The sequence below is a fragment of the Orycteropus afer genome, unplaced genomic scaffold (assembly GCF_000298275.1).
Source record: "Orycteropus afer afer isolate SDZICR_OR568_19922 unplaced genomic scaffold, OryAfe1.0 scaffold00432, whole genome shotgun sequence".
Lineage (NCBI taxonomy): Eukaryota > Metazoa > Chordata > Mammalia > Tubulidentata > Orycteropodidae > Orycteropus > Orycteropus afer.
In genome coordinates this window covers 45,473-60,344 of record NW_006922019.1, presented here as the reverse complement: position 1 = coordinate 60,344, position 14,872 = coordinate 45,473, and the positions used below count along the sequence as shown (strand labels likewise).

The window sequence follows — 14,872 nt, the reverse complement described above, 5'->3', positions numbered from 1 at the left end:
AGTTCATTGCAGCACTAGTGTATTCACAATAGCTAAAAAGTAGAAACAACCCAAGTGTCCATAAATGGATAAACAAAATGTGGCATATCCATGTGATGGAATAGTATTCAGCCATAAAGGAAAATGAAGTTCTGATATATGCAACTGCATCAATGGACCTTGAAAACATTTACGCTAAGTGAAATAAGTTAGACACAAAAGGACAAACATTGTAAGATCTCATTTACTTAAAATATCTAGACTAGTCAAATGCATAGAAACAAAAGTAGATTAGTCATTACCAGGGACTTGCGGGGAGGGAGAAATGGAGAGTTACTGCTTAATGAATATTGAGTTTCCATTTTGGGTGATGAAAAACATTTGGAAAAAGACAGTGATAATAGCTTCACAGTATGGTGAATGTAATTAAAGTCACTGACTTGTATACTTATAAATTGTTAAAATGACTTTTTTTTTGTTATTCCTAAATTACCACAATGTTTTTTAAAATGAAAAGGATACACAAGTTCGTATGCACACACATATTTCCTTTCTTTGTTAGCTGAGAAGGTCTTCAAGTAATAACACCCAACAGTAATGAACACACCTAGCACCTAGATCTTGGTTTCGAATACCATTCTCCAATATAAGTAAGCAGAGCTCCTTGAGGAAATGACTGATTCTCGGGTCAGAGCAGAAAATAAACAAGATGATCCTGGAGCATCCTGTATTGACAGATATAAAGACAAACAAAACCACAATGATGCAGTGTGTAAAAGAACATGGGAGCCGACTGCAAGAGCTCCCAGTGGTCAGACTGGAATAATTTAAGCAATAAAAAAATAATAATAATTAATACTCAATTGTAAGCCAAAGTATAAAATAAATACCCATGTGTTCATACATATAAATTAATGAATAAATAAATGAGTGAGAATAGGCAATTTCCCGTACAAAAGAATTCTAAATAATTTTTGTAGCTTAACTCCCATCTCCTCAAGTGTGACCTGTACATAGTGGCTTCCTTCCAAGAAGCAGAAGGTGAAAAAGAGAACTTTACAGTGAAGAAACTTACTTCAGACAGGTGATCAAGATTAACATCAATAGTGCAATTCATCTTGATAGTATATACCGTTGATACAATGTGATGAGAATGGAATTATAGCCTTGGAATATTCCTCTCAAAAACCTACAGCCTCGGTCTAATCATGAGAAAAACATGAGATAAATCTCAACTGAGGGGCATTCTACAAAATAGTGCTCCTCAAAATTTTCATGGTCATCAAAAACTAGAAATGTTTTAGAAACTGTCACAGCAAAGAGGAGCCTAAGGAGGCATGACAGCTAAATGTACATGGGATCCTAGATGGGATCCTGGAATATAAAAAAGTATAATGAAATATGAATAAGATTAATAATATTGTATCACTATCTGTGCATTAATAGTGACAGATATATATATACTAATATAAGATATTAATAACAGAGGAAACTGGCCATGAGATATATGGGAATTCTGTACTATTTTCACAATTTTTCTGTAAATCTAAAACTATTAAAAAAATAAAATGTGTTAAAAGAAAACAAAGGGGAAATATTTCTCAAATAATGAAAGCTGAGAAAATTAATTCCTAGATTATTTTCTGTATAGGAAATACTAAAAGAGTTATTCAGGCTGAATAATAGTCCTAGGTGATACTAGATAAGCAAATAATCCAAGAAGCCGGACTATATGAAGAAGAATACTGCATCAGGATTGGAGGAAGGCTTATTAACAACCTGCCCTATGCCAATGACACAACCTTGCTTGCTGAAAATGAGAGGACTTGAAGCACTTACTGGTGAAGTTCAAAGACTACAGCCTTCAGTATGGATTACACCTCAACATAAAGAAGACAAAAATCCTCACAATTGGACCAATAAGGAAAGTCATGATAAACACAAAAAGACTGAAATTGCCAAGGATTTCATTTTACTTGGATCCATAATTCTACAGAAGCAGAAGTCAAGAAATCAAAGGTTGTATTGCATTGGGCCGACTCGACGGCACATAACAACAACAACAACATTGCATTGGGCAAATCTGCTGCAAAAAACAACAACAACAACACAAAAACTTGTCATTTTGAGGACTAAGGTGCACTTGACCCAAACCATGGTACTTTCAATCGTCTCATACACATGCAAAAGCTGGGCAATAAATAAGGAAGAATCAAGAATTGATGCATTTGAATTATGGTGTTGGTAAAGAATGTTGAAAGTACCATGTATTGCCAGAAGAATGAACAAATCTGTCTTGTAAGAAGTACAGCCAGAATGCTTCTTGGAAGCAAGGATAGCAAGACTTTGTCCCACATAGTTTGGACATGTTATCAGGAGGGGGCAGTCCCTGGAGAAGGACCTCATGCTTGTGAAGGAGAGGGTCAGTGAAAAACAAGACTGTCAGTTAGATGGATTGACACAGTGGCTCAAACAATGAGCTCAAACATGGCAACGAGGATGTGAGGCCGGCATAGGATCAAGCAATGTTTTGTTGTGTTGTACATGAGGTCTTGATGAGTTGGAGCCAATTCAACAGTACCTAACAACGACAGTAGATGGAAGCATGAAAAGTTGAAAGAAATAGCACCAAATTTTAAAACAACAATAATTACAATATCTTGTTATATTTAAAACATACGCAGAGGTAAAGCATGACAATAATAACACAAAAGATGGGAGGAAAGTAAATGGAGGTAAGCTGATACAGGTTGTTTGCATTGCTCAGGAAGTGATAATTGTCTTAATTTAAGATAGACTCTAAGTAATCATGAGTGCATATTAGCATTTCTAATCACTAAAAGAATAATTTTTAAATGGTATAATTAAAATTGTATAACCAAGAAAAAAATGGAATGATGGAAAACAATCCAAAAGACTGCAAGAAAGAAAAAATTAAAAAATAACAGATGCTAGGAATGGAAAACAAAGGCACTTGACTGCTAACCAGAAAGCTGGCGGTTCAAACCCACCAGCCACTCCTCAGAAGAAAGGTTGGGCAATCTACTTGCATAGTGATACTGCCTTCGAAACCCAAGGAGGGGTCGCTATGAGTCAAGTCCGACTTGATGGCACATAACAACAACAACAATATGACATTTAATGTAAATGGATTAGACACTCCACAACCACAAAGTTTATCAGGCTTACTTATTTATTGTTTTAAACTTTTTATTGTGATTTGGGTGAAAGTTACCAGAGTAATTTAGTTTTCCATTCAACAACTCATACTCATTTTGTTTCATGATACTGGTTGCAGTCTCCACAATGTAACAACACTCATCTCATTTGTGCTGTGTCCTCATTTCCATTCATCCTTTCCTATCCCTTCCTGCCTTCTAAACTGCATCTCTGGGCAAACACTACTCTTTTGATCTCACATTGTTGATTGTTCTGAAGAGTACTGTATTGTTTGAATTGCATTGGGCAAATGGGTGTTCTTTTGTTTTTTCCTGGTGTTTTTGTTCACCTTACAGGCTTTTCCATTGTTTGGCTGGAAGTTGAGCCAAACAATGCAAGGATGAATTCAGTTCTAGGCTTGAAGGGTGTCTAAAGGCCATAGTCTTGGAAGTTCCATCAATCTCTATCTGACCAGTAAGCCTAATCTTTTTTATGATTTGAGTTTTGTTCCACATTTTCCTCCCACTATATCCAGGAACTTCTATTATGATCCCTTTCAGAGCAGTTGATAGTGGTAGCCAGGCACCATCTAGTTCTGGTCTTAGAGGCACGAAGGCTGAGGTTCACATGGACTAATTGTTTCCATACTTCTTTGAGTTCCTTAACTCTTCTTTGCTCTGGACAGGAAGAGACCAATAGTTGCACCTTAGATGGCTGCTCACAAGCTTTTAAGACCCCAGTCACTACTTACCAAGGTAAGATAAAGAACATTTTCTTTGTGCACTATGTTATGCCAGTCCACTGAGACTATGGTCTTGAGCCCCCAGGCCCAGTGACTCATTCCCTCAAGGTGTTTGGTTATGGCTAAGAAGTTTTCACAACTTCACACTCTATATATCCATGAATATATTTGCAGCACATCTAGGGTTTTGTCTGTGTTTTCCTCAATTTTTTCAGTATTTTCCTTGATCTGTCTCTCAATCCATTGACGGTACCTAAATATAATTCTTTTGAATTCCTTATCAGGGAGTTCCAATTCTGCTTTTTCCTCAGGGATGTGTTCTGGGTCTGTATCCTGGTCCCTTGTTTCTACTGGTTTATCTTGCTTCTTTGTGTGGACTGTGATGGTCTGTTGTCTCTGAGACATTGTGATGTTTTTGTGTTTATATTTAATTAGTGATTGTATGTTGGAGTTATTTCCCCAAGATTTAAAATTTCTTTGTTTTGTTTGGATGTATCTGAGTAAGCAGGGTACTGTGCTCCTCTATTCACCACCTGGCAGCACTTACGAACTTACCACCTGTCTCATTTCCAGTCATCAGCTTCCCATGTGTCTGTGCAGTCTTTGGCAATCGGAGCCTATTCTTAGGTCCCTGGACTCTGAATGAGAATGCTGTCACTTTAAATATCCAAAATGGCCACCACTTGTAAACATTCAAAATTGCTGTGCCCTCCAGCCTGAAAGTCCACAGCTCAGTTTATCTCCTTCTTTGCTGTTTCCCTTTTCAGTCATCAGCTACCCATGCGGTAGTCCATGCAGCCTTTGGTGAGAAGGATTGATTTTTAGGTTAACTTTCAGGTCCTAACACCACTTGGAAATATTGAGGCTGTCCATGATCTCAGGACAGCTGACAGTCTGCGGCTCCATTTGTCTCCTTACTTACTATTTTCATTCAGGTTCTTCTACTAGTTGGTGTTTAATACATTTCTGTATCCTTCCTTTCAAAGCTCAGGGCTTCTGTATTTGTGTCAATGGTTTTCTCTTTTCTTTGTTGAAGAGGGTCTATGTAGCTTGTCTGCCTATTCCGCCATCTTACCAGAAGTTCTTGCAGCACATATAAATACATATGTACACATATCTTCTATCAAATCTATATATATATTCATGGATATAGTCCCATTCACCTTCCCACCCCTGTTCAGCTTGCCTCTGTATCTGCTCATGACTCACTGACTCACTCACTGCCATCGAGTTGATTTGACTAATAACGACCCCTCCTTGGGTTTCTGAGGCAGTATCTCTATGGAAGTAGATTGCCCAATCTTCCTTCTGAGGAGTGGCATACCAAAAACCAAACTCATGGCTGTTGAGTTGGATCCGACTCACAGCGACACCTCTTTGTGTTTCCAAGTTGGTATCACTACAGAAGTAGATTGCCCAATCTTCCTTCTGAGGAGTGGCTGGTGGGTTGGAACTGCCAGCCTTCTGGTTAGCAGTCAAATGCCTTAGACATTATGCTACCAGATTGTTATTACTGTTGCAGGACTGTATATGTAACAGTATTTACCTCTGTTGCCTTTAACTGTTGTGCTCCTCCCAGTATCTTCCTTTACCTTGATCATTGTGTGATCACCTTCCCCTTATTGCATATTGCCTTTCCCCCCACCCAAGTTAGTGTGTGTCTACCCTCTAGTTAGTGATTTCTCCTTCCACTCCTGGTAGCCATCAAAGAATGTTTCGTTCTGTGTGAAAACTTTTCTTGACTTTTTATAATAGTGGTCCCATACAACATTTGTCCTCTTATGATTGAGTAATTTCACTCAGCATAATGTCCTTCAAGTTCATCCATGTCAGGAAGTGTTTTGCATGTTCAGTGCTATTCTTTAACATTGCATAGTAATCCATTGTGTGTATGTATAATATTTTGTTTATCCACTTGTTGATGGGTACCTAGGTTCTTTCCATCTTTTTGTTATTATGAATAGTGGTGTTATGAACATTGTTGTTGTTGTTGTTGTTGTTATATGCTGTCAAGTCAGACCCGACTCACAGAGACCCCTCCTTGGGTTTCCGAGGCAGTATCACTACGGAAGTAGATTGCCCCATCTTCCTTTCGAGGAGTGGCTGGTGGGTTTGAACTGCCAGCCTTCTGGTTAGCAGTCAAGTGCCTTAGCCACTATGCTACCAGAGATACCGTATCAACATTGGTGTACATATATCTATTCCTGTTACAGCTCTTATTTCTGTAGGATGTATACTTAGGAGGAGATTTCTAGATTATATGATAGTTCTCTTTCCAACTTTTTAAAGAAGCATCACACCATTTTCCACAGTGGTTGTACCATTTTACAGTCCCACCCAGCAGTGTATGAGGGTTCCAGTGTCTCCACATCTTTGCCAGCATTTGTTGTTTTCTGTTCTTGCCATTGAAAAAATTTTCCCAGTCTATAGTTTCCCTTTTTACTCTTTTGGTAAAATCTTTTGATGTACATAAGTGTTTAATTTTCAGGAGGTCCCAATCATTTACTTTGTCTTCTGGTGTTTGTGTGTTTTTAGTTATCTTTGATAGTGTATTGATGCCCATACATAGATGAATGTACTTCTGGGTTCTCAATTCTGTTCCATTGGTCTGTGTGTCTGTCATTTAAGCAGTACCAAGCTGTTTTGACTACCATGGCTATATAGTAGTTTTTAAGATCAGGAAGTGTGAGGCCTCCTACTTTGTCCTTCTTTAGAAGTGTTTAGCTTATCTAAGGTCTCTTTCCTTTACATATAAAGTTGATGATTAGTTTTTCCATTTCTCTAAATATGGATTGGGACAGCATTATACCTGTAGATGGCTTTGGGTCGTATTGACATTTTCACAATGTTAAATCTTTCTCTCCATAAGCATGGTATATTCTTCCATTTATGTAAGTCTCTTTTGGTTTCTTGTAGTAGTGTTTTGCAGTTTTATTTATATAGGTCTCTTATGTCTCTGGGAGCTCTGGTAGCATAGTGTCTAAGGCATCTGATTGCTAACCAGAAGACTGGTGGTTCAAACCCACCAGCCACTCCTCAGAAGGAACATTGGGCAATCTACTTCTGTAGTGATACTGCCTTGGAAACCCAAGGAGGTGTCGCTATGACTCGGATCTGACTTGACAGCAGTGAGTTTGGTTTTTTGGTTTTATATGTCTCTGGTTGGATTTATTCCTAAGTATTTCATGTTTTGGGTGACTATTATAAATGGTATTGTTTTCCTGATTTCCTTTTCAGAATTCTTTTCGTTAGTGTAAATGAATTTGACTGATTTTTCTATGTTGATCTTTTATCCTGCCACTTTGCAAAATCCTTTTATAAGTTTCAGTAGTTTTCTTGTTGAGTCTCAGGGATTTCTATGTATAGGATCACATCATCAGCAAATAGATACAGTTTTCTTTCTTTGCCAATCTGGATGGCTTTTATTTCCCTTTCTTGCCTTGTTGCTCTGGCTAGGATTTCCAATAAAATATAGGAATGTGATCAAGGGCATCATTATCTGGTTCCTATTTGCAGTGGGGATGCTTTCAATCTCTCTCTATTGAGAATAATATTGGCCATTGTTTTTGCATATATCTTCTTAATTATGTTGAGGAAATTTCCTTCTATTCCTATTTTGTTGAGTGTGTTTGTTTTTTAAAAAAAATCATGAATGGGTGTGGGATATTTTTCAAATGCCTTTTATGCACTGGTTGATATGATCATGTGGTTCTTTTCCTTTGTTTTATTTATTTGGTGGATTATACTGATTGTTTTTCTAATATTGAACCATACATACATACCTGGTCTGAATCCCACCTGGTCATGATGTATTATTTTTTGATATGTTGCTGAATTCTATTGGTTAGGATTTTGATGAGAATGTTTGCTTCTATGTGCATGAGGGAGATTGGTCTGTAATTTTCTTTTTCACTGGTGTCTTTGCCTGGCTTTGGTATCAAATTTATGCTTTCTTCGTAGAATGAATTTGGGGATATTCTATTTTTCTATGTTATGGAATTGTTTGAGTAGAATTGGCATCAGGTCTTCTCTGAATGTTAGTAGAATTCACCAGTGAAACCAAAAGGTACAGGAGTTTTTTTGTTAAGAGTCTTATTTATCAACTGTTCACTTTCTTCTTTTGTTATGGGTCTGTTCAAACTTTCTACCTCAGATTGTGTTAGTTTGTGTAGGTAGTGTGTTTCTAGAAATTTATCCATTTCTTCTAGATTTTCAAATTTGTTGGAGTACAGTTCTTCATAGAATTCTATTATTATCCTTTTTATTTCAGTTGGCTATGTTGTGATGTCACCTATTTCATTTCTAATTTGTGTTATTTGCACCATCTCCTTCTTTTCCTTTGTTAACTTTGCCAGTGGTTAATCAATTTTATTAAGCCTTTCACATTAGAACAAACTTCTAATTTTGTTAATCCTATTGTTTTTTTCTGTTTTCTATTTCATTTATTTCTGCTTGAATTTTTATTATATCCTTTCTTCTGGTGACTGTGGGGTGTGTGTGTGTGTTTCTATTTGTTAGGTTAAGGCGTTGATTGTGTTTTCTTCTTTCTGATGTGTGATTTTATTGCTATATATTGCCTTCTGGGCACTGCTTTTGCTGTGTTCTATAGATTTTGGTATGTTGTGTTTTCATTGTCTTTGATTCAATGAATTTTTATATTTTGTTTTTTATTTCTTCTATTACCTAGTGTTGGTGGTATAGTGGTGAGCATAGCTGCCTTCCAAGCAGTTGACCTTGGTTCAATTCCCAGCCAGCGCAGTAGGCTGACCTTTATTTTTAGGAGCTCTGGTAGCATAGTGCCTAAGGCACTTGACTGCTAACCCAGAAGGCTAGTGGTTCAAACCCACCAGCCACTCCTCAGAAGGAAGGTTGGGCAATCTACTTCCATAGTGATACTGCCTTGGCAACCCAAGGAGGGGTTGCTACGAGTCAAGTCGGACTCGACAGCACACAACAACAACAACAACAACACCTAGTAGTTTTTAAGCAGGGTCTTATTTAGTTTCTGTGTATATGATTTTTTCTCCCCCTGACCTTCTAATTTAATAGCATTGTGATCTGAGAAGATGCTTTGCAGTATTTTGATGGTTTTAAATTTACTGAGGCTTGCTTTGTGGCAATATAGTCTATGAATGTTCCACGTACACTGGAAAAGAACATATATTGTGTTATCGTTGAGTGGAGTGTTCTGTATGTGTTGATGAGGTCAAGTTGACTGACTGTGTTGTTTAGATTTTCTATATCTTTTTCCGGAGCTCTGGTAGCATAGTGCCTAAGGCACTTGACTGCTAACCAGAAGGCTGGTGGTTCAAACCCACCAACCACTCCTCAGAAGAAAGATGGGGCAATCTACTTCTGTAGTGATACTGCCCCAGAAACCCAAGGAGGGGTCGCTATGACGACTAGACGGCACATAACAACAACAACAACATATCTTTGTTCAGTTGCTGTCTAGTTGTTTTGTTCTTCTTTGATAGTATATTAAAGTCTCCTACTATTATTGTGGGTTTTCTACTTTTATTTTCAGTTCTATTTATGTATTTTGAGGCTCTTTCATTGGCTGCATATATATTTATCATGGTTATGCCCTCTTGTTCGATTGACCCTTTAATGATTATACAATGATCTTCCTTATTCCTTATGCTGGTATTTGCCTTAAAATCTATTTTATCAGAAATTTTAATATTGCTCTCCTGCTCTGTATTGGTTGTCATCTGCTTGATATGTTTTTCCATCCTTTCATTTTTACTTTATTTTAGTTTTTATGTCTAAGGTGTATCTCTTGTATAAAATATATTCATGGGTCATGCTTTCTTACCCATTCTGCTACTTTATGTTTTTGTTTGGTGCATTTAATCCATTTACATCCAGTGTAGTTATCAGTAGGTATGAATTTACTGCTGTCATGTTGTGGGTTTTTTTTGTACCGATGATTTCTTTTTTTCATATATTTTTCTGTTTATGGATTTTCTTATCGTTTCCTTCGTTGTTGTTGTTTTAGTGTTGACTACAGCTTTATAATTTTCTTCTTTTGGTGAGGCTTATTAATTTTCCTTGAGGATACCTTGTAATTCATTATTTTCTTCTGAAGTTTAAAACAGTCCATTATAGCTTGATATTATCTTCACTACTTCTCCATTTAGAAGTTCTATAATTACCCTCTTTTTGCTCTGTAGTTGTCCTCATTTACAAATTGATGTCTCTGGTTCCCTATTTTCAGTCTTGTAGGTTTATTTTATTTTGTACACTTCTGTATCTGGATTTGTTTCTGGGTAATGTTGTCATATGTCTTAATCTCCAGTTGTTGTCTGATGTTGTTGATTCTCTGTTAGAAGGACTCCATTTAGTATTTCTTGGTCTGGTTTTTACAAATTCCCACTTATCTGGAAATGTTCTAATTTTGACACTATTCAAAGGACAACTTTGCTGGGTATATCATTTTTGGTTGGCAATTTTTTTCTTTCAAGATTTTATATAGATCATCCAATTGTCCTTTTTCCTGAACTAATCCTGCCATGAAATGAGAGCTTAGTCTTATTGGTTCTCCTTTGTAGGTAATTTTTCATTTTTCCCAAGCTGATTTCAGTATTCTTTCTTTATCTTTAGTTTTAGAAAGTTTTATTATGATATATTTCAGTGATTTTCTTTTGGGGTGTATCCTATTTAGGATTCATTGAGCATATCTTCTTGTGTTTCATGATGGGAGTGAAGTTTTCCTCCAACAAATCTACAATTTCCTCTGTGGGGTTTTTTTTTTTTTTTTTTGGGTCTCTTCCAAAATATTACATGTGGAATTCCAATCACATGTAAATTTTTTTCTCTTGATGGTGTTTCACATAATTCTTAGGCTTTCTTCATTTCATTCTTTTTTCTTAGTTTTCCTCTAAAATATTGACAGATTTTCTTCAGTTTCAGTAATTCTGTCTTCCAATGATTCAATTCTGCTCCTTTTCCCTTCCAATACATTATCTATTTCTGAAATTTTAGTATTAATGTTTGGGATATCTATTTGTTGTTTTTGTATGGTTTCTAATTCTCCATTTATTTTGCCATTTTGTTCTTTTATTGTTTCCTGAATTCTTCTAGAGTTTTGTCTTTGTTTTCCTTGTTCTGTTTCTTAATCTGTTGAAGGGCCCTAAATATAATTCTTCTGAATTCTTTATCAGGTAGTTCCAATAAAATTTCTTCCTCAGGAAGATTTTCTGGCTCTGAATTTTGGTTACTTGTTTGAGCCACCTTATCTTGTTTCTTTGTGTGAACTGAAATTGTCTGTTGTTTCTTAAACAGTGTGGTATTGCTGTATTTGTATTTAATTGATGAGTTTATGTTGGTGTGTTTTGCCAAGGATGTTTGCTTTATTTAGTTTTGATATATCTAGGTGAGCAGGGCAGGAGGGATTCTACTGTGCTCGCTAGTTTGGTAGCACCTAAGTGCTCACTACTGTCTCCTGATGGGTGTGGTAACGGATGGGAATATGTGCTCAGTTCTCTGTTCACACATCATGTACTGTAGTTGAAGGGGAGCTGGGCTAATGTTAAACATTGTCATTGGTCAAGTGGTGTAAGAGTGGGTGGTGGTACTTCCACAGTTGGTATAGCAGCAGGAGGGGTGGGTGTGGTTGGGTAGTGTGGATGCAGTTGCTGCCTCCTACTGGATGGTACAAAAAATAACTCAAAATAAAAAAATCTTAAAAAGACATCTGGTAAGATGATGGAATAGGCAGACAAGCTACACACACCCTCTTCAACAAAGAAAAGAGAAACCAATTGACACAGATACAGAAAATAATCCTGGAGCCCTGATTTTTTAAAGAAGTATACAGAAGTGGATTAGGCACCAACTAGTAGAAAAACCTGAATGAAAACAGTGAGGACGGGGATGAACAAAGCTGCGGACTGTCAGCTGCTCTGATGGGACCAACAGCTTGAATATTTCCAAGTGGTGTTGGAACCTGAAAATGGATCTAAAGATCAGCCCTGGTTGCCAAGGACTGCAGGGACAATTGCACTGGTGGCCTATGACTAGGAAGGGAAACAGCAAGGAGGGAGGCAACCTGAGTTGTGGATTTTCAGCTGTACGGAGGGCACAGCCATTTTGATTGTTTACAAGCAGTGGCCATATTGGATATTTAAAGTGACCAAGGGTGCAGCCATTTTGAATGTTTACAAGTGGCAGCCATATTGGATATTTAAAATGACAGCATTCTCATTTGTATTTCAGCCTAAGAATAGGCTCCATTTGCCAAGGACAGCAGAGACATACAGGAGACTGACAATAGGAAAGGAGACAGGTGGTAAGTGTGTAAGTGCTGCCAACTAGCAAACAGAGGAGCACAGTAACCTGCTTATGTAGATAACATCCAAATCAAAGAAAATGAAAATTGTGGGCAAGTCACTCCACCATACAATCACCAATTAAATATAAATACAACAAAATCACAATGTCTCGGAGACAACAGAGCATCACAATACACACAAAGAAGCAAAATAAAGCAAGAGAAACAAGGGAGCAGGATACAGACCCAGAACACATCCCTGAGAAAGAAGCAGCACTGGAACTCCCTGATAAGGAATTCAAAAGAATTACATTATCTTCAGTGGACTGAGAGATAGATCAAGGAAAACACTGACAAAATTGAGGAAAACACAGAGAAAACCCTAGAACAATTTTGAAAGACAATACAAGAACAAAATGACAAAATAAATGAAAAATTAGAAATGATACAAAATCTACAGATAGAAATCCAGAAAATTAATACTCAATTTTCAGACATAGATGACACATGGAATGGGCAAAGGCATAGAACTGAATCAATGGAAGACAGAATTTGTGAGATTGAAGACAAATACCTCAATACTTCTTTGGAAAGGAATCAATCAGAAAAAATATCAAAATAAAATGAAGAAAGCCTCAGGTTCATGTGGGATACCATCAACAGGAATAACCTACATGTAACTGGAATTCCAGAACAGGAAGAGACAAATAAAACCACAGAGAAAATTGTTGAAGATTTATTGGAAGAGAATTTCCCTGGTATGATGAAAGATGACAATATATCCATTCAAGAAGTCCAACGAACCCCAAACAGGATAGACCATGTTTTGGTTACCTAATGCAGCTCTGACAAGAATATACCACAAATGGAATGGCTTGAACAAACAGTAGTTTACTCTCTTACAATTTTGGAGACTTTAAGCCTGAGTTCAAAGTGCTGGGCTCTAGGGGCTGGGTGAAAGCCCCTCCACCTTGGGCTTCAACTCTGCTTCTTGCTCCTGCCCCACTGAAGCTAGACAGTTTTCTTTACTTAGGTACCTTCTGGCTGGTGACGCTGACAAACCAAGGTCAACAAGTAAAAAGGTATGGTCTCAATTTTACCAACAACATGGCAGGCCACCAATTCAGGTCCAGAAGTCCCAAGATCAGCAGGGCATGGCAGGCTGTTGAACAACAACTTGGCTATATGCTGGGTTCAAGCATGCCATAAGCTAGAGACCATCCCCAAAGCTACTTCTTATAAATGGGAAGCAGACACATCCCTAAAGCAGCTACTCAGCTGCTTGTGGTAGATCCCACCATGGAGTTGACTGCCAGTCTCATCATGGGGAATAACTACCATCATCTGCCCAGCCATTCAACCGGGCCCAGCCAAGTTCACACAACCTTAACTTCCACAGACCCCAAAAGAAAATCACCAAGACACATCATCATCATCAAACTCACCAAAACCAAAGTCAAAGAAAAAATCTTGAAAGTAGCATGGGAAAAACAAAAAGGTACCTACCAGGGCCAACCAGTAAGACTAAGCTCAGATATCTCAGCAGAAACTGTGCAGGTAAAAAGACAATGGGATGTTCTATATAAAATCCTGAAAGAAAAAAAGTTCCAGACAAGAATTATATACCCAGCAAGATTGACTCAAATATGATAGTGATATGAGGACATTTCCAGATAAGCAGAAATTAAGGGAGTTTGTTAAAACCAGACCAGGCTTACAAGAGATGCTAAAGGGAGTCCTTTGGACAGAGAACCAACAACAGCAACAACAAGTGACCATTAACAAACATGGTGACATAACCCAGAAACCAACCCAGCTATGGAAGTATCCAAAGTAAATAAGCCTACAAGATTGTAAATAGGGAACCAGAGACATCAATTGACAAATGAGGACAAATACAAACCAAAAAGAGGGAACAAAGTGTATAGTTATAGAACTTCTAAATGGTAGGGAAGTCAAGACAACTGCAAGATAGAATGGACTGATGTAAACTTGGGAAGAATATTATAAATCACAGGGTAACCTCAAAGAAAAATGATAAACCTTCATATCAAAATAAAAAAGAGGTCAAGCACAAATATTTAGCAAATACTAAAATAGCAATAAAAGAAATGGTAACACAATTCATAAACAAAATGACCTCACACAGAAAATTATATAGAGCAAAGAAATAAGCAACACCACACAAAAAAAGCAAATAACAAAATGAAAGCAATAAATTCATACTTATCAATAATTACACTGAATATCAATGGATTAAATGCACCACTTAAGCAGCAGGGAATTGCAGACTGGATAAGAAAACATAACCCATCAATATGCTGTTTACAAGAGACACACCTTAGAGACAAAGACAAAAACAGACTAAAAATCAAAGGTGGAAAAAGATATATCAAGCAAATGGCAACCATAAAAGAGCAGAAGTGGCAATATTAATTTCTGATAAAATTGACTTTAAGACAAAAACCACCATACAAGACAATGAAGGACATTATATTATGATTAAAGGATCAATTGAAGAAGAAGATATAACCATAATAAATATCTATGCAACCAATGAAAAAGCCCCAAAATATATAAACCAGACTTTAACTGTAAAGACAAATAGATTACTCCACAGTCATAGTGTTGTTGTTGTTATGTGCCATCGAGTCGGCCCCGACTCATAGCGACCCCTCCTTGGGTTTCCGAGGCAGTATCACTACGGAAGTAGGATT

The 14,872-nt window shown here is 37.2% G+C and overlaps 1 non-coding gene across 1 annotated transcript; it reads left to right on the top strand.

Annotated features, from left to right (window-relative positions):
* Nucleotides 1-8,566: 8,566 nt before the first annotated feature.
* Nucleotides 8,567-8,638, top strand: TRNAG-UCC. Its single transcript has one exon. It is a non-coding gene; the product is annotated as a tRNA-Gly (tRNA).
* Nucleotides 8,639-14,872: the final 6,234 nt, after the last annotated feature.